The 20,003-nt window shown below is 60.2% G+C and overlaps 1 non-coding gene across 1 annotated transcript; it reads right to left on the bottom strand.

Moving 5' to 3' along the window:
• Nucleotides 1–7,804: 7,804 nt before the first annotated feature.
• Nucleotides 7,805–7,923, bottom strand: LOC131868143 (5S ribosomal RNA). Its single transcript, XR_009366634.1, has one exon. It is a non-coding gene; the product is annotated as a 5S ribosomal RNA (ribosomal RNA).
• Nucleotides 7,924–20,003: the final 12,080 nt, after the last annotated feature.

Below are 20,003 nucleotides of genomic sequence, written 5' to 3'. Positions count from 1 at the left end.
GTTATGAGCTTGTCGCAGTGTGTACTTAGCAAACCGCGACCCACGTGCGAATCCACCCCGGCCACCCACCCCCGTCGAGGTGCACACCCTCCCTCGCGAAGTGCGCCCCGTTCGCCAAGTGTGAGCCCTGCCCGGGTGCGCGCACCTTGCTAGGGCGTCGGGTGTGCACCCGGCCCGGCCTACGTGCGTGCACCTGGAGGGGGCGTCGTGTGCGTGCAGTGTCCCGTCTGCAACGCGGTGCCCACACACCACCTCGGGCGCAACGACCTGCGCTCACATGTGGGCCGAGTGCACCTTGGTGCATGTTCGGGGCGCCTCGGGTGCACGCTCGATCTTGCCCCGGTGCACCAAGGCGCTCGGTTTGCCCCGGGTGCGCACTTGGTGCAAGGTGGGCACCCAAAATAGGGATCAAGCACCAAAACACAAGTTTCGGGATGCAAAATGGGACCCAAGGACCACAAATGCGTTCCAAGACCCATGATGGGTCCACGAGAACAAAAATGTGTTCCGAGACTTAATAAACAAATATTGGGTTTTAGGAGAAGAAACATGCTCTGATGCCCAAAACGAGAATCGACCCCGAAAAGGCCACAGGCCAAAAGTGGGATGCGAGACAAAAAAAAATGGGACCCGAGGACCAAAATTGGGTTCCCAGGTCGAAGACAGGGCAACCGGACAAGAAACGACCTCTAAGGCTCGAAATGAGTCCCGACGACTAAAACTTGACAAGAAGCACCCATCAGGCACCCAACTCGACACCCATGGGATGCCGACCCACCCGGGCTTCCACCTAGCACACCTTGGCACCCACCCACCCTCGCACCCAACCTCGCACCCAACTTAGCACCTTTGAACCCACATTGGCACTCACCCTGACCCTGGCACCTTGGAACCCACATTGGCACTCACCTTGACCCTGGCACCCACCTTTGCACTCACCTTGGGACCCACCCTGGCTCCCACCTCGGCACCCACCCAGACACCCACCTTGGTTCCTTGGCACCCACCTTGGATCCTTGGCACCCACCCCGACACCCACCTTGGCACGCAACTTGGCTACTTGCCACCCACCTTGGCTCCTTGACGCCCACCCCGACAACCACCCCGTGACCTACCCTGGCTAGGGTTGGTGCACACCCACCCTGGTGCCCACCTTGGCACCCACCCTATGACCCACCTTGGCACGCACCTTAGTACCCACCCCGTTACCCACCCTAGGACCCACCCCGTGACCCACCTTGGCCAGGGTGGGTGCCTTGGTGCGCACAACTTGCCTGGGCTGCACACCAGGGCGGGCTCAAGATGGCACCCGCGTTCCGTTTTTTTCACTATCTTTCAAAACGGAAATTTTAAAATCTCATTTTTTTCTTTTTTTTGCCTTTTCTGGAAATTAGTGAAGGCAGCGCATCAAAGGTGCGCAATGCTGGTGCGAACCCGGGAGCGCTCCGATGTGTGCTCCAAGGTGCGGCGTGCACGAAGTCCGAGCCCGGTTTGCCCCGGGTGCGCACCTCGCGTGCACCTTCGCCGGGGTGAGCACCTTGGCTGGGTTGCGCGCCCTGGTGCGTACCAAGGAGCGCTCTGAAGTGTGCTCCAAGGTGCGGCGTGCACGAAGTCGGAGCCCGGTTTGCCCCGGGTGTGCACCTCGGGTGCGCACCTCGCGTGCACCTTCGCTGCGGTGGGCACCTTGGCTGGGTTGCGCGCCTTGGTGGGCACCATGCAGTGCACGAAGTCGGAGCCCGGTTTGCCCCGGGCGCGCACCTCCGCCAGGGTGGGCACCTTGGTGCGCACAACTTGCCTGGGCTGCGCATCAGGAAGGGCTCAAGATGGCACCCGCGTTCCGTTTTTTTCACTATCTTTCAGAACGGAAATTTTAAAATATCGTTTTTTTTTGCCTTTTCTGGAAATTAGTGAAGGCAGCGCATCAAAGGTGCGCAACGCTGGTGCGAACCTGGGAGCGCTCCGATGTGTGCTCCAAGGTGCGGCGTGCACGAAGTCGGAGCCCGGTTTGCCTCGGGTGCGCCCTGGTGGGCACCATGGTGCGCACCAAGGAGCGCTCCGAAGTGTGCTCCAAGGTGCGGCGTGCACGAAGTCGGAGCCCGGTTTGCCCCGGGTGTGCACCTCGGGTGGGCACCTTGGTGCGCATGCCTTGCCTGGGCTGCGCACCAGGGCGGGCTCAAGATGGCACCCGCGTTCCTTTTTTTTCACTATCTTTCAAAACGGAAATTTTAAAATCTCATTTTTTTTTGCCTTTTTCTGGAAATTAGTGAAGGCAGCGCATCAAAGGTGCGCACCTCGCTGCCCACCACGGTGCGCAACGCCGGTGGGCACCCGGGAGTGCTTCGAAGTGTGCTCCAAGGTGCTGCGTGCACGTTGTCGGAGCCCGGTTTGCCCCGGGTGCGCACCTCGCGTGCACCTTCGTCGGGGTGGGCACCTTGGCTTGGTTTGCCCCGGCTGCGCTCCGAAGCGGGGTTATTGGAGCGCCGCCTCTTTTTTTGTCGGAGCGTTTGGTGGGGTTTCTCGCATTGGCTCTTCCGAGGCCCGGTTGCCACCCTGGCGCGCACGAAGTCGGAAGTAGGGTTAATTGCCCGGGTGCGCACCTTTGCCAGGGTGGCACCTTACCTGGGCTGCGCACCAGGGCGGGCTCAAGATGGCACGCGCGTTCCGTTTTTTTCACTATCTTTCAAAACGGAAATTTTAAAATCTCCTTTTTTTTTTGCCTTTTCTGGAAATTAGTGAAGGCAGCGCATCAAAGGTGCGCACCTCGCTGCCCACCTTGGTGTGCTCTGAGGTGCGCACCCGGGAGCGCTACGAAGTGTGCTCCAAGGTGCGGCGTGCACGTTGTCGGAGCCCGGTTTGCCCCGGGTGCGCACCTCGCCTGCACCTTGGCCGGGGTGGGCACCTTGGCTGGGTTTGCCCAGGGTGCGCTCCGAAGCGGGGTTACTGGAGCGCCCCCTCTTTTTTTGTCAGAGAGTTTGGTGGGGTTTCTCGCATTGGCTCTTCCCAGGCCCGGTTGTTGGGTGCGCTCCCACCCTGGCGCGCGCGAAGTTGGAAGTTGGGTTAATTGCCCGGGCGCGCACCTTCGCCAGGGTGGGCACCTTGGTGCGCAAACCTTGGCTGGGCTGCGCACCAGGGCGGGCTCAAGATGGCACCAGCATTCCCTTTTTCTCACTATCTTTCAAAACGGAAATTTTAAAATCTCGTTTTTTTTTTGCCTTTTATGGAAATTAGTGAAGGCATCGCATCAAAGGTGCGCACCTCGCTGCCCACCTTGGTGTGCTCCGAGGTGCCCACCACGGTGCGCAACGCCGGTGCGAACCCGGGAGCGCCCCGATGTGTGCTCCAAGGTGCGGCGTGCACGAAGTCGGACCCCGGTTTGCCCCGGGTGCGCACCTCGCGTGCACCTTGGTGCGCACACCTTGGCTGGGTTGCGCGGCCTGGTGGGCACCATGGTGCGCACCAAGGAGCGCTCCGAAGTGTGCTCCAAGGTGCGGCGTGCACGAAGTCGGAGCCCGGTTTGCCCCGGGTGCGCACCTTCGCCGCGGTGGGCACCATGGCGTGCACGAAGTCGGAGCCCGGTTTGCCCCGGGTGCGCACCTCGCGTGCACCTTCGCCGGGGTGGGCACCTCGGCTGGGTTGCGCGCCCTGGTGCGCACCAAGGAGCGCTCTGAAGTGTGCTCCAAGGTGCGGCGTGCACGAAGTCGGAGCCCGGTTTGCCCCGGGTGTGCACCTCGCGTGCACCTTCGCTGCGGTGGGCACCTTGGCTGGGTTGCGCGCCTTGGTGGGCACCATGCAGTGCACGAAGTCGGAGCCCGGTTTGCCCCGGGCGCGCACCTCCGCCAGGGTGGGCACCTTGGTGCGCACAACTTGCCTGGGCTGCGCACCAGGAAGGGCTCAAGATGGCACCCGCGTTCCGTTTTTTTCACTATCTTTCAGAACGGAAATTTTAAAATATCGTTTTTTTTTGCCTTTTCTGGAAATTAGTGAAGGCAGCGCATCAAAGGTGCGCAACGCTGGTGCGAACCTGGGAGCGCTCCGATGTGTGCTCCAAGGTGCGGCGTGCACGAAGTCGGACCCCGGTTTGCCCCGGGTGCGCACCTCGCGTGCACCTTGGTGCGCACACCTTGGCTGGGTTGCGCGCCCTGGTGGGCACCATGGTGCGCACCAAGGAGCGCTCCGAAGTGTGCTCCAAGGTGCGGCGTGCACGAAGTCGGAGCCCGGTTTGCCCCGGGTGCGCACCTCGCGTGCACCTTCGCCGCGGTGGGCACCATGGCGTGCACGAAGTCGGAGCCCGGTTTGCCCCGGGTGCGCACCTCGCGTGCACCTTCGCCGGGGTGGGCACCTTAGTGTGCAGACCTTGGCTGGGTTGCGCGCCCTGGTGGGCACCATGGTGCGCACCAAGGAGCGCTCCGAAGTGTGCTCCAAGGTGCGGCCTGCACGAAGTCGGAGCCCGGTTTGCCCCGGGTGTGCACCTCGGGTGGGCACCTTGGTGCGCATGCCTTGCCTGGGCTGCGCACCAGGGCGGGCTCAAGATGGCACCCGCGTTCCTTTTTTTTCACTATCTTTCAAAACGGAAATTTTAAAATCTCATTTTTTTTTGCCTTTTTCTGGAAATTAGTGAAGGCAGCGCATCAAAGGTGCGCACCTCGCTGCCCACCACGGTGCGCAACGCCGGTGGGCACCCGGGAGTGCTTCGAAGTGTGCTCCAAGGTGCTGCGTGCACGTTGTCGGAGCCCGGTTTGCCCCGGGTGCGCACCTCGCGTGCACCTTCGTCGGGGTGGGCACCTTGGCTGGGTTTGCCCCGGCTGCGCTCCGAAGCGGGGTTATTGGAGCGCCGCCTCTTTTTTTGTCGGAGCGTTTGGTGGGGTTTCTCGCATTGGCTCTTCCGAGGCCCGGTTGCCACCCTGGCGCGCACGAAGTCGGAAGTAGGGTTAATTGCCCGGGTGCGCACCTTTGCCAGGGTGGGCACCTTACCTGGGCTGCGCACCAGGGCGGGCTCAAGATGGCACGCGCGTTCCGTTTTTTTCACTATCTTTCAAAACGGAAATTTTAAAATCTCCTTTTTTTTTTGCCTTTTCTGGAAATTAGTGAAGGCAGCGCATCAAAGGTGCGCACCTCGCTGCCCACCTTGGTGTGCTCTGAGGTGCGCACCCGGGAGCGCTACGAAGTGTGCTCCAAGGTGCGGCGTGCACGTTGTCGGAGCCCGGTTTGCCCCGGGTGCGCACCTCGCCTGCACCTTGGCCGGGGTGGGCACCTTGGCTGGGTTTGCCCAGGGTGCGCTCCGAAGCGGGGTTACTGGAGCGCCCCCTCTTTTTTTGTCAGAGCGTTTGGTGGGGTTTCTCGCATTGGCTCTTCCCAGGCCCGGTTGTTGGGTGCGCTCCCACCCTGGCGCGCGCGAAGTTGGAAGTTGGGTTAATTGCCCGGGCGCGCACCTTCGCCAGGGTGGGCACCTTGGTGCGCACACCTTGGCTGGGCTGCGCACCAGGGCGGGCTCAAGATGGCACCAGCATTCCCTTTTTCTCACTATCTTTCAAAACGGAAATTTTAAAATCTCGTTTTTTTTTTGCCTTTTATGGAAATTAGTGAAGGCATCGCATCAAAGGTGCGCACCTCGCTGCCCACCTTGGTGTGCTCCGAGGTGCCCACCACGGTGCGCAACGCCGGTGCGAACCCGGGAGCGCCCCGATGTGTGCTCCAAGGTGCGGCGTGCACGAAGTCGGACCCCGGTTTGCCCCGGGTGCGCACCTCGCGTGCACCTTGGTGCGCACACCTTGGCTGGGTTGCGCGGCCTGGTGGGCACCATGGTGCGCACCAAGGAGCGCTCCGAAGTGTGCTCCAAGGTGCGGCGTGCACGAAGTCGGAGCCCGGTTTGCCCCGGGTACGCACCTCGCGTGCACCTTCGCCGGGGTGGGCACCTCGGCTGGGTTGCGCGCCCTGGTGCGCACCAAGGAGCGCTCCGAAGTGTGCTCCAAGGTGCGGCGTGCACGAAGTCGGAGCCCGGTTTGCCCCGGGTGCGCACCTTCGCCGCGGTGCGCACCATGGCGTGCACGAAGTCGGAGCCCGGTTTGCCCCGGGTGCGCACCTCGCGTGCACCTTCGGCGGGGTTGCGCGCCCTGGTGGGCACCATGGTGCGCACCAAGGAGCGCTCCGAAGTGTGCTCCAAGGTGCGGCGTGCACGAAGTCGGAGCCCGGTTTGCCCCGGGTGCGCACCTCGCGTGCACCTTCGGCGGGGTTGCGCGCCCTGGTGGGCACCATGGTGCGCACCAAGGAGCGCTCCGAAGTGTGCTCCAAGGTGCGGCGTGCACGAAGTCGGAGCCCGGTTTGCCCCGGGTGCGCACCTCGCGTGCACCTTCGCCGCGGTGGGCACCATGGCGTGCACGAAGTCGGAGCCCGGTTTGCCCCGGGTGCGCACCTCGCGTGCACCTTCGCCGGGGTGGGCACCTCGGCTGGGTTGCGCGCCCTGGTGCGCACCAAGGAGCGCTCCGAAGTGTGCTCCAAGGTGCGGCGTGCACGAAGTCGGAGCCCGGTTTGCCCCGGGTGCGCACCTCGCGTGCACCTTCGCCAGGGTGGGCACCTCGGTGCGCACACCTTCTCAATGTTTTCTTGCCTTTTCTGGAAATTGGTGAAGGCAGCGCATCAAAGGTGCGCACCTCGGTGTGCTCCGAGGTGCGAACCCGAGAGCGCTCCGAGGTGCCCACGAAGTCGAAAGTCGGGTTAATTGCATTGTTTTCCCCGGGTGCGCTCCGAGGTGCGCAACATCGGCGCGCACCAAGGAGGGCTCCGAAGTGTGCTCCAAGGTGCGCACGATGGCGTGCACCTCTGGTGCGCACGATTCGGAGCTCGGTTTGACCGGGGTGCGCACACCTTGGCTGGGTTGCGCACCTTTTGTGCGCTCCAAGGTGCGCACGAAGTCGGAGCTCGGTTTGCCCCGGGTGCGCACCTTCGCCAGGGTGCGCACCTTGATGCGCACGCCTTGGCTGGGCTGCGCACCTTGGTGGGCGCCATGGTGCGCACCTTTCGTGCGCTCCAAGGTGCGCACGAAGTCGGAGCTCGGTTTGCCCCGGGTGCGCACCTTGGTGGGCGCCATGGTGCACTCCGAGGTGCCCAAGATTGGTGCGCACCAAGGAGCGCTCCGAAGTGCGCTCCAAGGTGCGCGCGAAGTCGAAAGTTGGGTTAATTGTCCGGTTTGCCTCGGGTGCGCACCTTGCGTGCACCTTCGCCAGGGTGGGCGCCTTGGTGCGCACACCTTGGCTGGGCTGCGCACACCTTGGCACCCGCGTTTCCTTCATTTTAAATTTTTTTTTTTTACAATCTCTCAAGTGGGAAATTCTATAATCTCAACTTTTTTTGCCTTTTCAGGAAACTTTTGAATGGAGCGCATCATTGGTGCGCTCCGAAGTGTGCTCCAAAGCTCTCTCCAGCTGCGTGCACCTGCCCCGGCCGCGCACCCGGCCCCGCCCAGCTTCGCTCACCTGTCCCGGGCGTCTGGTGCGGAACCTTAGAGTAAGAAACATCACCGTGCACCTTGGCCAACGTGCGCGACTCGACCGAGCGCGCACTGGCCGAGGTGCACACCGATTTCACCTGGGTGCGCGCGCAGCACCTCGGGCGCACCGGGGTGCGCGCACAACGCCCGGGTTGCACCGTGGCCTGTGTGCTCGGGGTGCCTCGGGTGCGCGCTCGGTGTCGCCCCCGCGCGCGCGGTAGTGCGGGCAGCGCACCCCGGCCCGGCCCGGCCCCGACGAGAACGCAAACGGGCAAAAGGTTTATTCAAATAGCATTGCGACGCCCGGCGAAAAACTAAAAAAGGGTGCAACACCGGGACTTCCCGGGAGGTCACCCATCCCAGTACTACTCCGGCCCAAGCGCGCTTAACTGCGGAGTTCTGATGGGATCCGGTGCACTAATGCTGGTATGATCGCACCCGTTATGAGCTTGTCGCAGTGTGTACTTAGCAAACCGCGACCCACGTGCGAATCCACCCCGGCCACCCACCCCCGTCGAGGTGCACACCCTCCCTCGCGAAGTGCGCCCCGTTCGCCAAGTGTGAGCCCTGCCCGGGTGCGCGCACCTTGCTAGGGCGTCGGGTGTGCACCCGGCCCGGCCTACGTGCGTGCACCTGGAGGGGGCGTCGTGTGCGTGCAGTGTCCCGTCTGCAACGCGGTGCCCACACACCACCTCGGGCGCAACGACCTGCGCTCACATGTGGGCCGAGTGCACCTTGGTGCATGTTCGGGGCGCCTCGGGTGCACGCTCGATCTTGCCCCGGTGCACCAAGGCGCTCGGTTTGCCCCGGGTGCGCGCACTTGGTGCAAGGTGGGCACCCAAAATAGGGATCAAGCACCAAAACACAAGTTTCGGGATGCAAAATGGGACCCAAGGACCACAAATGCGTTCCAAGACCCATGATGGGTCCACGAGAACAAAAATGTGTTCCGAGACTTAATAAACAAATATTGGGTTTTAGGAGAAGAAACATGCTCTGATGCCCAAAACGAGAATCGACCCCGAAAAGGCCACAGGCCAAAAGTGGGATGCGAGACAAAAAAAAATGGGACCCGAGGACCAAAATTGGGTTCCCAGGTCGAAGACAGGGCAACCGGACAAGAAACGACCTCTAAGGCTCGAAATGAGTCCCGACGACTAAAACTTGACAAGAAGCACCCATCAGGCACCCAACTCGACACCCATGGGATGCCGACCCACCCGGGCTTCCACCTAGCACACCTTGGCACCCACCCACCCTCGCACCCAACCTCGCACCCAACTTAGCACCTTTGAACCCACATTGGCACTCACCCTGACCCTGGCACCTTGGAACCCACATTGGCACTCACCTTGACCCTGGCACCCACCTTTGCACTCACCTTGGGACCCACCCTGGCTCCCACCTCGGCACCCACCCAGACACCCACCTTGGTTCCTTGGCACCCACCTTGGATCCTTGGCACCCACCCCGACACCCACCTTGGCACGCAACTTGGCTACTTGCCACCCACCTTGGCTCCTTGACGCCCACCCCGACAACCACCCCGTGACCTACCCTGGCTAGGGTTGGTGCACACCCACCCTGGTGCCCACCTTGGCACCCACCCTATGACCCACCTTGGCACGCACCTTAGTACCCACCCCGTTACCCACCCTAGGACCCACCCCGTGACCCACCTTGGCCAGGGTGGGTGCACCCACCCTGGTGCCCACCTTGGCACCCACCCATCCTAGCACCCAGCCTGTGACCGGGCTTGGAACCCAACCTTGCACCCGCACCCGTCTTGGCCAGTGTGGGTGCGCACCCATCCTGGCACCCACGTTGTGACACACCCTTTAACCCACGCACCCTAGCACCCACGTTGGCACCCACCTTGGAACCCAACCTAGCAACTTGGCACCCACCCCGTGACCCACCTTGGCATCCACCATAGCAGTCGCCGACTTGGCACCCACCTCGGCACCCACCTTGACACTTGTGGACCCACCTTGCCACTCACCCTAGCATCGACCCATCCTAGCACCCACCCTGGCACCTTTGCACCCTAGCACTCACCCATCCTAGCACCTAACCTGTGACCCACCTTGACACTCACCCTCGCACCCACCTTGGAACCCAACCTAGCACCCACCCACCCTGACACCAACCCTAGCACCTACCCACCCTTGCACCCACCCTGTGACCCATCTTGGCACCCACCCATCCTACCACTCAACCTATCACCCACCTTCTCACCCACCTTGGCATCCACCTTAGCACCCACCCACACTGGCACCTTGGCACCCACCTCGGGCAAGGTGGGTGCACACCCACCCTGGCACCCAATTTAGAACCCACCGAGCATGTTACCCACCTTGGCACCCACATTGCAGCCCACCCTAGTACCCACCCTATGACCCACATTGGCATCCACACCCTAGCACCCAGGCACCTCGACACCCGCCTTGACACCCACCCTAGCACTGAACCTGTGACCCACCTTGGAACTCACCCTAGAACCCACCCACCCTGTGAACCACCTTGGCATCCACCTTAGCACCCACCCACCTTGGCACCCACTCTAGCACTCACCCATCCTAACACCCAACTTGTTACCCACCTTGGCACCCGCCCTCGCGTCCACCTTGAAACCCACCCTAGCACCCACCCACGCAGGAGCCCACCTTGGCACCCAACCTAACACCCACGCATCCTGGCACCCAACTTGTGACCCACCTTGGAACCCACCCTAGTACCCACCTTTGAACCCACTATATCACCAACCCACCTTGGCACCCACCCTATGACCCTCTTTGGAATCCACCCTAGCACGCACCCACCCTGGCACCCACCATGGAGCGCACCCTAGCACCCACCCACCTCGGCACGCACCTCAACACCCACCTTGGTGTGCGCACTGCGCCAACCTCTCAAAGACCCTATGTGGTGCGCTCCAAAGTGTACACCTTTGGTGCGCTCCAAGGTGCGCACCTTTGGTGCACACCGAGGTGCACACCAAAGTGTGCACCGAGGTGAGCACCAAAGTGCACTCCAGGGTGCACACCAAGGCGTGCACCTTTGGTGCGGTCAATGCAAACGAATTCGGAAGTTGGGGTCGATGTCCTAATCGCTGCTGCAGACTACACGTATGAGAATCGGACAAATAGCTTTATATAGGGGAGGTGTTGCGTTTGATGGGTCGACTCCCCTGGTTGTGTGCACTGCACCAACTTCAAAGACCCTGTCTTGTTTAAGAAGTCAAAAGTTGGGGTGGATGTCCTAATCATTGCTGCAGTCTACGCATGTATGAGAATCAGACAAATAGCTTATATAGGGGAGGTGTTGCATTCGGTGGGTTGACTCCCCTGGTTGTGCGCACTGCGCCAACCTCAAAGACCCCGCATAGCAGAAGAAGTCGGAAGTCGGATTTTGGTGAGCACCAAGGCGTGCACCTTTGGTGCGGTCAACGCAGACGAATTCAGAAGTTGGGGTGGATGTCCTAATCGTTGTTGCAGGCTACACATGTATGAGAATCAGACAAATAGCTTATATAGGGGAGGTGTTGGGTTTGATGGGTCAACTCCCTTGGTTGTGCGCATTACGCCAACCTCAAAGACCTTGTTTTCGTTAAGAAGTCAAAAGTTGGGGTCAATGTCCTAATGGCTCCTGCAGGCTACACATGTATGAGAATCGGACAAATAGCTTATATAGGGGAGGTGTTGGGTTTGATGGGTCGACTCCCCTGGTTGTGCGCATTACGTCAACCTCAAAGACCTTGTTTTCGTTAAGAAGTCAAAAGTTGGGGTCGATGTCCTAATTGCTCCTGTAGACTACACATGTATGAGAATCAGACAAATAGCTTATATAGGGGAGGTGTTGGGTTTGATGGGTTGACTCCCCTAGTTGTTCGCATTACACCAACCTCAAAGACCTTGTTTTCGTTTAGAAGCCGAAAGTTGGGGTCGATGTCCTAATTGCTCCTGCAGGCTACGCATGTATGAGAATCAGACAAATAGCTTATATAGGGGAGGTGTTGGGTTTGATGGGTCGACTCCCCTGGTTGTGCGCATTGCGCCAACCTCAAAGACCCTGCATTGCGGATGAAGTCGAAAGTCAGAGTTTGGTGTGCTACAAGGTGTGGTCGAAGGTGCTCACCTAGGTGTGCACCTTTGGAGCACAGGAAAAGTGCCCTCCAAAAGTGCGCACCTTTGGAGTGCACAAAAGTGCCCTCCAAAAGTGCGCACCTTTGGAGCGCAGAAAAGTGCCCTCCAAAAAGTGCCCTCCAAAAGTGCGCACCTTTGGAGCGCAGAAAAGTGCCCTCCAAAAAGTGCCCTCCAAAAGTGCGCACCTTTGGAGCGCAGAAAAGTGCCCTCCAAAAAGTGCCCTCCAAAAGTGCGCACCTTTGGAGCGCAGAAAAGTGCCCTCCAAAAGTGCGCACCTTTGGAGCGCAGAAAAGTGCCCTCCAAAAAGTGCCCTCCAAAAGTGCGCACCTTTGGAGCGCAGAAAAGTGCCCTCCAAAAAGTGCCCTCCAAAAGTGCGCACCTTTGGAGCGCAGAAAAGTGCCCTCCAAAAAGTGCCCTCCAAAAGTGCGCACCTTTGGAGCGCAGAAAAGTGCCCTCCAAAAAGTGCCCTCCAAAAGTGCGCACCTTTGGAGCGCAGAAAAGTGCCCTCCAAAAAGTGCCCTCCAAAAGTGCGCACCTTTGGAGCGCAGAAAAGTGCCCTCCAAAAGTGCGCACCTTTGGAGCGCACAAAAGTGCCCTCCAAAAGTGCGCACTTTTGGTGCGCACCAAGGCGCTGGTTCGGTCGTTGCAGGCGAGTTCGGAAGTTGGGGTCGATGTCCTGAGCGGAGGTGCAAACTACACAGGTGTCGGAATCGGACAAATAGCTTATATAGGGGAGGTGTATGCTTCGATGGGTCGACTCCCCAGGTTGAGCGCACCGCGCCAACCTCAAAGACCCTACGGTATGGATGAAGTCGGAAGTTGGGTCCGATGACCAATTCGATTAGTAGGTATGCTCATGAGGTCGGAATTTGGGTCCGATGACCTGCCATGTGCAGGAAGGCGAATGTTGACACTGTGCGTTGCAAGGTGCACACCAAGGCGCTGGTGCGGTCTTTTTAGTCGAGTTCGGAAGTTGGGGTCGATGTCCTGATCGGAGGTGCAAGCTACACAGGTGTGGGAATCGGACAAATAGCTTATATAGGGGAGGTGTATGCTTCGTTGGGTCGACTCCCCGGGTTGAGCGCACCGCGCCAACCTCAAAGACCCTACGGTATGGATGAAGTCGGAAGTTGGGTCCGATGACCGATTCGATATGTAGGCATACTCGCGAGGTCGGAATTTGGGTCCGATGACCTGCCACGTGCAGGAAGGCGAATGTTGGCACTGTGCGTTGCAAGGTGCGCACCAAGGCGCTGGTTCGGTCGTTGGAGGCGAGTTCGGAAGTTGGGGTCGATGTCTTGATCGGAGGTGCAAACTACACAGGTGTGGGAATCGGACAAATAGCTTATATAGGGGAGGTGTATGCTTCGTTGGGTCGACTCCCCGGGTTGAGCGCACCGCGCCAACCTCAAAGACCCTACGGTATGGATGAAGTCGGAAGTTGGGTCCGATGACCGATTCGATATGTAGGCATACTCGCGAGGTCGGAATTTGGGTCCGATGACCTGCCATGTGCAGGAAGGCGAATGTTGGGACTGTGCGTCGCAAGGTGCGCACCAAGGCGCTGGTGCCGTCGTTGCAGTCGAGTTCGGAAGTTGGGGTCGATGTCCTGGTCAGAGGTGCAAACTACACAGGTGTGGGAATCGGACAAATAGCTTATATAGGGGAGGTGTATGCTTCGATGGGTCGACTCCCTGGGTTGAGCGCACCGCGCCAACCTCAAAGACCCTACAGTATGGATGAAGTCGGAAGTTGGGTCCGATGACCGATTCGATACGTAGGCATATTGGCGAGGTCTGAATTTGTGTCCGATGACCTGCCATGCGCAGGAAGGCGGAATTTGGGTCCGATGACCGAGTTGATGGCGTGCCATGCGCAGAAAGGCGGAATTTGGGTCCGATGACCGAGTTGATGTTGATGGCCCGCCATGCACAGGAAGGCGGAATTTGGGTCCGATGACCGATTTGAAGGCGTGCCATACGCAAAAAGGCGGAGTTTGGGTCCGATGACCGAGTTGATATTGATGGCCCGCCATGCGCAGGAAGGCGGAATTTGGGTCCGATGACCTGACATACGCATGGAGTCCGACTCGGGGGCCGATGTTCGATTCGATGACTTGCATTGTGGGTAAAGTCGGAAGTTGTGGTCTTTGACCCGATTCGATGACCAGACTTCGGCTGCTTGAGAATCGGACAAATAACTTATATAGGGGAGGTAGTGTTCTCGAGCATCCTCCCCCCGTGCCCGTTTATGTCGATTGATGCTGGTGCTCGACTGGTTGGAGCGCTCGGATGCAAAAATCTTGCACCAGGATTTATCGATTGTGATGGACACGGCAAGTCTCCTGATTGCTATGCAGGAGCTCATCGTGAATCTCTATGCGGCCTTGGTATGGACTCGACCTGCGGAATGGTTCGGCAATGGTAGTCGCTCCAACACGTCCTTGCAATGGCCACAGAGGTGATTCGACTAGAGCTCCAGTCTAGCTTTTGGGTTGCTTGGCGGACTGGTATAGCCGCGATCGAGTTCCGGCCATGAACGTTTTAGATAGCTCTTGGGCTTTCTGGGACGGAAGTCGGAAGTTTGGGCTGTTGTCCGATTTGATGACCATTCTTCGGATGTGTGAGAATCGGACAAATAACTTATATAGGGGACTGTGTTGTCTCACGCAGCCCCCTCCGTGCCCCTCTATCTCGACCGATGTTGGTGCTTGAAAGGGTTGGGATCGCTCGGATTTATAAACGTGCACCACCATTTGTCGAGTGTGAGGGACGCGGCAGGTCTCCTAAATGCTATGCGGGCGCTCTCTGAGAATCTCTATCCGGCCTCGACACAGACTAGTCTTGCTGAATGGTTTGGCACTGGTAGTCGATCCAACACGTCGTTGTTGTGGCCGCCTAGGCGATTCGATTCGAGCCCCCGTCTAGCTTTTGGGTTGCTTGGCGGATTTTGCCCTATCCGCAAGTGAGCTCGGTCCCTAAACGTTCGAGAAACCCGATTGCTATGCGCCGACTCTCTTTCTTGCGAGCCTCCATCTAGCTTTTGGGTCTCTACGGAACGGAAGTCGGAATCTGGGACCGTTGTTTGATTCGACGAGGCAGACTACGGTTGTGCGAGAATCGGACAAATAACTTATATAGGGGAGGTGTTGACTGGAGCATTCTCCCCCGTGCCCCTCTAACTCGACCAATGCTGGCGCTCGAACGGTGGTAGCGCTCGGATTTTCATTGAGCGCCAGCATTGGTCGATTTAGAGGGGCATGCGAGATTCCCGAATGCTATGCGAGGGCTCTAACGGAAATGTCTATTGGTTTCGGTATGGATGCAATTGCGAGTGGTTCGGCAAAGGTAGTCGTTCCGATGCGTCCATGTCGTGGCCAAATCGATAATTCGATTTGAGCCCTCGTATAGCATTTGGGTCTCTCGATGTGATTCCGCATTCCAGTCCCTTTGGGCACTGCTTGAGCCGCATCCCAGGGGGTTCCCTTCCCAATAATCTGCCTCGCAACCCGATTGCTATGCGGTGAGGCTCCTCGGCCGCCTCGGAACTATCTGTGTATCAGACGCATCGCGGGATAAGGGGTTGGCAACGGTAGTCGCCCCAAGCGCGTCCGATGCTTGGACCATTCCGAGGCGGCCCTGAAGCCTCTTCCGTCTAGCCGTTGGGTCCTTCTCGCCGCATCCCTCGCCTCGCACCCCGATTGCTATGCGGTGAGGCTCCTCGGCCGCCTCGGAACTATCTGTGTATCGGACGCGTCGCGGGATAAGGGGTTGTCACTGGTAGTCGCCCCAAGCGCGTCCGATGCTTGGACCATTCCGAGGCGGCCCTGAAGCCTCTTCCGTCTAGCCGTTGGGTCCTTCTCGCCGCATCCCTCGCCTCGCACCCCGATTGCTATGCGGTGAGGCTCCTCGGCCGCCTCGGAACTATCTGTGTATCGGAGGCGTCGCGGGATAAGGGGTTGTCATTGGTAGTCGCCCCAAGCGCGTCCGATGCTTGGACCATTCCGAGGCGGCCCTGAAGCCTCTTCCGTCTAGCCGTTGGGTCCTTCTCGCCGCATCCCTCGCCTCGCACCCCGATTGCTATGCGGTGAGGCTCCTCGGCCGCCTCGGAACTATCTGTGTATCGGACGCGTCGCGGGATAAGGGGTTGTCACTGGTAGTCGCCCCAAGCGCGTCCGATGCTTGGACCATTCCGAGGCGGCCCTGAAGCCTCTTCCGTCTAGCCGTTGGGTCCTTCTCGCCGCATCCCTCGCCTCGCACCCCGATTGCTATGCGGTGAGGCTCCTCGGCCGCCTCGGAACTATCTGTGTATCGGACGCGTCGCGGGATAAGGGGTTGTCACTGGTAGTCGCCCCAAGCGCGTTCGATGCTTGGACCATTCCGAGGCGGCCCTGAAGCCTCTTCCGTCTAGCCGTTGGGTCCTTCTCGCCGCATCCCTCGCCTCGCACCCCGATTGCTATGCGGTGAGGCTCCTCGGCCGCCTTGGAACTATCTGTGTATCGGACGCGTCGCGGGATAAGGGGTTGTCACTGGTAGTCGCCCCAAGCGCGTCCGATGCTTAGACCATTCCGAGGCGGACCCGAAGCCTCTTCCGTCTAGCCGTTGGGTCCTTCTCGCCGCATCCTTCGCCTCGCACCCCGATTGCTATGCGGTGAGGCTCCTCGGCCGCCTCGGAACTATCTGTGTATCGGACGCGTCGCGGGATAAGGGGTTGTCACTGGTAGTCGCCCCAAGCGCGTCCGATGCTTGGACCATTCCGAGGCGGACCCGAAGCCTCTTCCGTCTAGCCGTTGGGTCCTTCTCGCCGCATCCCTCGCCTCGCACCCCGATTGCTATGCGGTGAGGCTCCTCGGCCGCCTTGGAACTATCTGTGTATCGGACGCGTCGCGGGATAAGGGGTTGTCACTGGTAGTCGCCCCAAGCGCGTCCGATGCTTGGACCATTCCGAGGCGGACCCGAAGCCTCTTCCGTCTAGCCGTTGGGTCCTTCTCGCCGCATCCCTCGCCTCGCACCCCGATTGCTATGCGGTGAGGCTCCTCGGCCGCCTTGGAACTATCTGTGTATCGGACGCGTCGCGGGATAAGGGGTTGTCACTGGTAGTCGCCCCAAGCGCGTCCGATGCTTGGACCATTCCGAGGCGGACCCGAAGCCTCTTCCGTCTAGCCGTTGGGTCCTTCTCGCCGCATCCCTCGCCTCGCACCCCGATTGCTATGCGGTGAGGCTCCTCGGCCGCCTTGGAACTATCTGTGTATCGGACGCGTCGCGGGATAAGGGGTTGTCACTGGTAGTCGCCCCAAGCGCGTCCGATGCTTGGACCATTCCGAGGCGGCCCCGAAGCCTCTTCCGTGTAGCCGTTGGGTCCTTCTCGCCGCATCCCTCGCCTCGCACCCCGATTGCTATGCGGTGAGGCTCCTCGGCCGCCTTGGAACTATCTGTGTATCGGACGCGTCGCGGGATAAGGGGTTGTCACTGGTAGTCGCCCCAAGCGCGTCCGATGCTTGGACCATTCCGAGGCGGCCCCGAAGCCTCTTCCGTGTAGCCGTTGGGTCCTTCTCGCCGCATCCCTCGCCTCGCACCCCGATTGCTATGCGGTGAGGCTCCTCGGCCGCCTTGGAACTATCTGTGTATCGGACGCGTCGCGGGATAAGGGGTTGTCACTGGTAGTCGCCCCAAGCGCGTCCGATGCTTGGACCATTCCGAGGCGGACCTGAAGCCTCTTCCCTCTAGCCGTTGGGGCTTTCTCGCCGCATCCCTCGCCTCGCACCCTGATTGCTATGCTGTGAGGCTCCTCGGCCGCCTTGGAACTATCTGTGTATCGGACGCATCGCGGGATAAGGGGTTGGCAGTGGTAGTCGCCCCAAGCGCATCCGATGCTTGGACCATTCCGAGGCGGCCCTGCAGCCTCTTCCGTCTAGCCGTTGGGGCCATCTCGCCGCATCCCCCACCTCGCACCACGATTGCTATGCGGTGAGGCTCCTTGGCCGCCTCGGAACTATCTGTGTATCGGACGCATCGCGGGATAAGGGGTTGTCACTGGTAGTCGCCCCAAGCGCGTCCGATGCTTGGACTATTCCGAGGCGGCCCTGCAGCCTCTTCCGTCTAGCCGTTGGGGCCATCTCGCTGCATCCCCCACCTCCTCGGCCGCCTCGGAACTATCTGTGTATCGGACGCATCGCGGGATAAGGGGTTGGCAGTGGTAGTCGCCCCAAGCGCGTCCGATGCTTGGACTATTCCGAGGCAGCCCTGCAGCCTCTTCCGTCTAGCCTTTGGGGCCATCTCGCCGCATCCCTCGCCTCGCACCCCGATTGCTATGCGGTGAGGCTCCTCGGCCGCCTGGGAACTATCTTCGTATCGGACGCATCGCGGGATAAGGGGTTGTCACTGGTAGTCGCCCCAAGCGCGTCCGATGCTTGGACTATTCCGAGGCGGCCCTGTGGCCTCTTCCGTCTAGCCGTTGGGGCCATCTCGCCGCATCCCCCACCTCGCACCCCGATTGCTATGCGGTGAGGCTCTTCGGCCGCCTTGGAACTATCTTCGTATCGGACGCATCGCGGGATAAGGGGTTGTCACTGGTAGTGGCCCCAAGCGCGTCCGATGCTTGGACTATTCCGAGGCGGCCCTGCAGCCTCTTCCGTCTAGCCGTTGGGGCCATCTCGCCGCATCCCCCACCTCGCACCCCGATTGCTATGCGGTGAGGCTCCTCGGCCGCCTTGGAACTATCTTCGTATCGGACGCATCGCGGGATAAGGGGTTGTCACTGGTAGTCGCCCCAAGCGCGTCCGATGCTTGGACTATTCCGACGCGGCCCTGTGGCCTCTTCCGTCTAGCCGTTGGGGCCATCTCGCCGCATCCCCCACCTCGCACCCCGATTGCTATGCGGTGAGGCTCCTCGGCCGCCTTGGAACCATCTTCGTATCGGACGCATCGCGGGATAGGGGGCTGTCACTGGTAGTCGCCCCAAGCGTGTCCGATGCTTGGACCATTCCTAGGCGGCCCTGAAGCCTCTTCCGTCTAGCCGTTGGGGCCTTCCCGCCCCATCCCTCGCCTCGCACCCCCGATTGCTATGCGGTGAGGCTCCTCGGCCGCCTTGGAACCATCTGTGTATCGGACGCATCGCGGGATAAGGGGTTGGCACTGGCAGTCGCCCCAAGCGCGTCCGATGCTTGGACCATTCCGAGGTGGCCCTGAAGCCTCTTCCGTCTAGCCGTTGGGGCCTTCCCGCCCCATCCCTCGCCTCGCACCCCGATTGATATGCGGTGAGGCTCCTCGGCCGCCTTGGAACTATCTGTGTATCGGACGCATCGCGGGATAAGGGGTTGGCACTGGTAGTCGTCCCAATCGCATCCGATGCTTGGACCATTCCGAGGCGGCCCTGCAGCCTCTTCCGTTTAGCCGTCGGGGCCTTCCCGCCGCATCCCTCGCCTCGCATCCCGATTCCTATGCGGTGAGTCTTCTCGGCCGCCGCGGAACTATACCTGTTATTGCTACTGCATCCTTCGGCTGGTAACCTCCTCTGCCGCCTTGGAACGTTCTCTTTGTCGGACGCGTCGCGGGATAAGGGGTTGGCACTGGTAGTCGCCCCAAGCGCGCCCGATGCATAGACCGCTCCGAGTCGACCTTGCTTTCAGCCTCTCACATGCATAGACCTCTCTGAGTCGACCCTGCAGCCTCTCACGTTTAGCCTTTGGAATCTCGCCTCACAACATGATTGCTATCCTTGATGCATCCCTTGCCTCGAGCCCTGATTGCTTTCTTGGCTGCATCCCTCCTCTCCTCACAGCCCGGTTGTCATCACTGCTTCATCCGTCGCTTCATGCATTCTGGCTGCTGGGCCCTTCCCACCGCACACCTCGATTGCTATCTCTTCTGCATCACACACCCCGATTGCTATCTCTGCTACATCCCTCGGCTCTCACTTCTGCATCCTTCGCCTCACACCTCGATTGCTATCAATGCTGCATCCGTAACCTCACACCCCGATTGCTATGCGGGGAGGCTCCTTGGCCGCCTTGGAAATTTCTGTGTGTCGGACGCACCGCGGGATAAGGGGTTGGCACTGGTAGTCGCCCCAAGTGCGCCCGATTCTTAGACCGCTTCGAGGTGACCTCGTAGCCTCTTTCGTCCAGGCTTCCTGCCTTCAACGCCCTTTTTACACCTCGATTGCTATGCGCGGGCTCGTTGGCGTCTATCACCTCTCTGCGAAGAGTGGCACGATGATTGTTGGGGTAAATCGTAGCAGTCCGATCTCTGGCCTTGGGCCATTGTGAGGGCTGATCGATTTCCTGTGCGCATCTCGTGTTCGCCCAGTAACAGACTCGACGACTTGTAATCGGTCTTGTTCCCGATTGTTCCTGGAGGTAGTCTTCGGAACTCTTG

Source organism: Cryptomeria japonica, unplaced genomic scaffold (genome assembly GCF_030272615.1).
Source record: "Cryptomeria japonica unplaced genomic scaffold, Sugi_1.0 HiC_scaffold_196, whole genome shotgun sequence".
Taxonomy (NCBI): Eukaryota; Viridiplantae; Streptophyta; class Pinopsida; order Cupressales; family Cupressaceae; genus Cryptomeria; species Cryptomeria japonica.
Note: the sequence above shows the minus strand (reverse complement) of the source record. Positions and strands in the feature narration are given on the sequence as shown.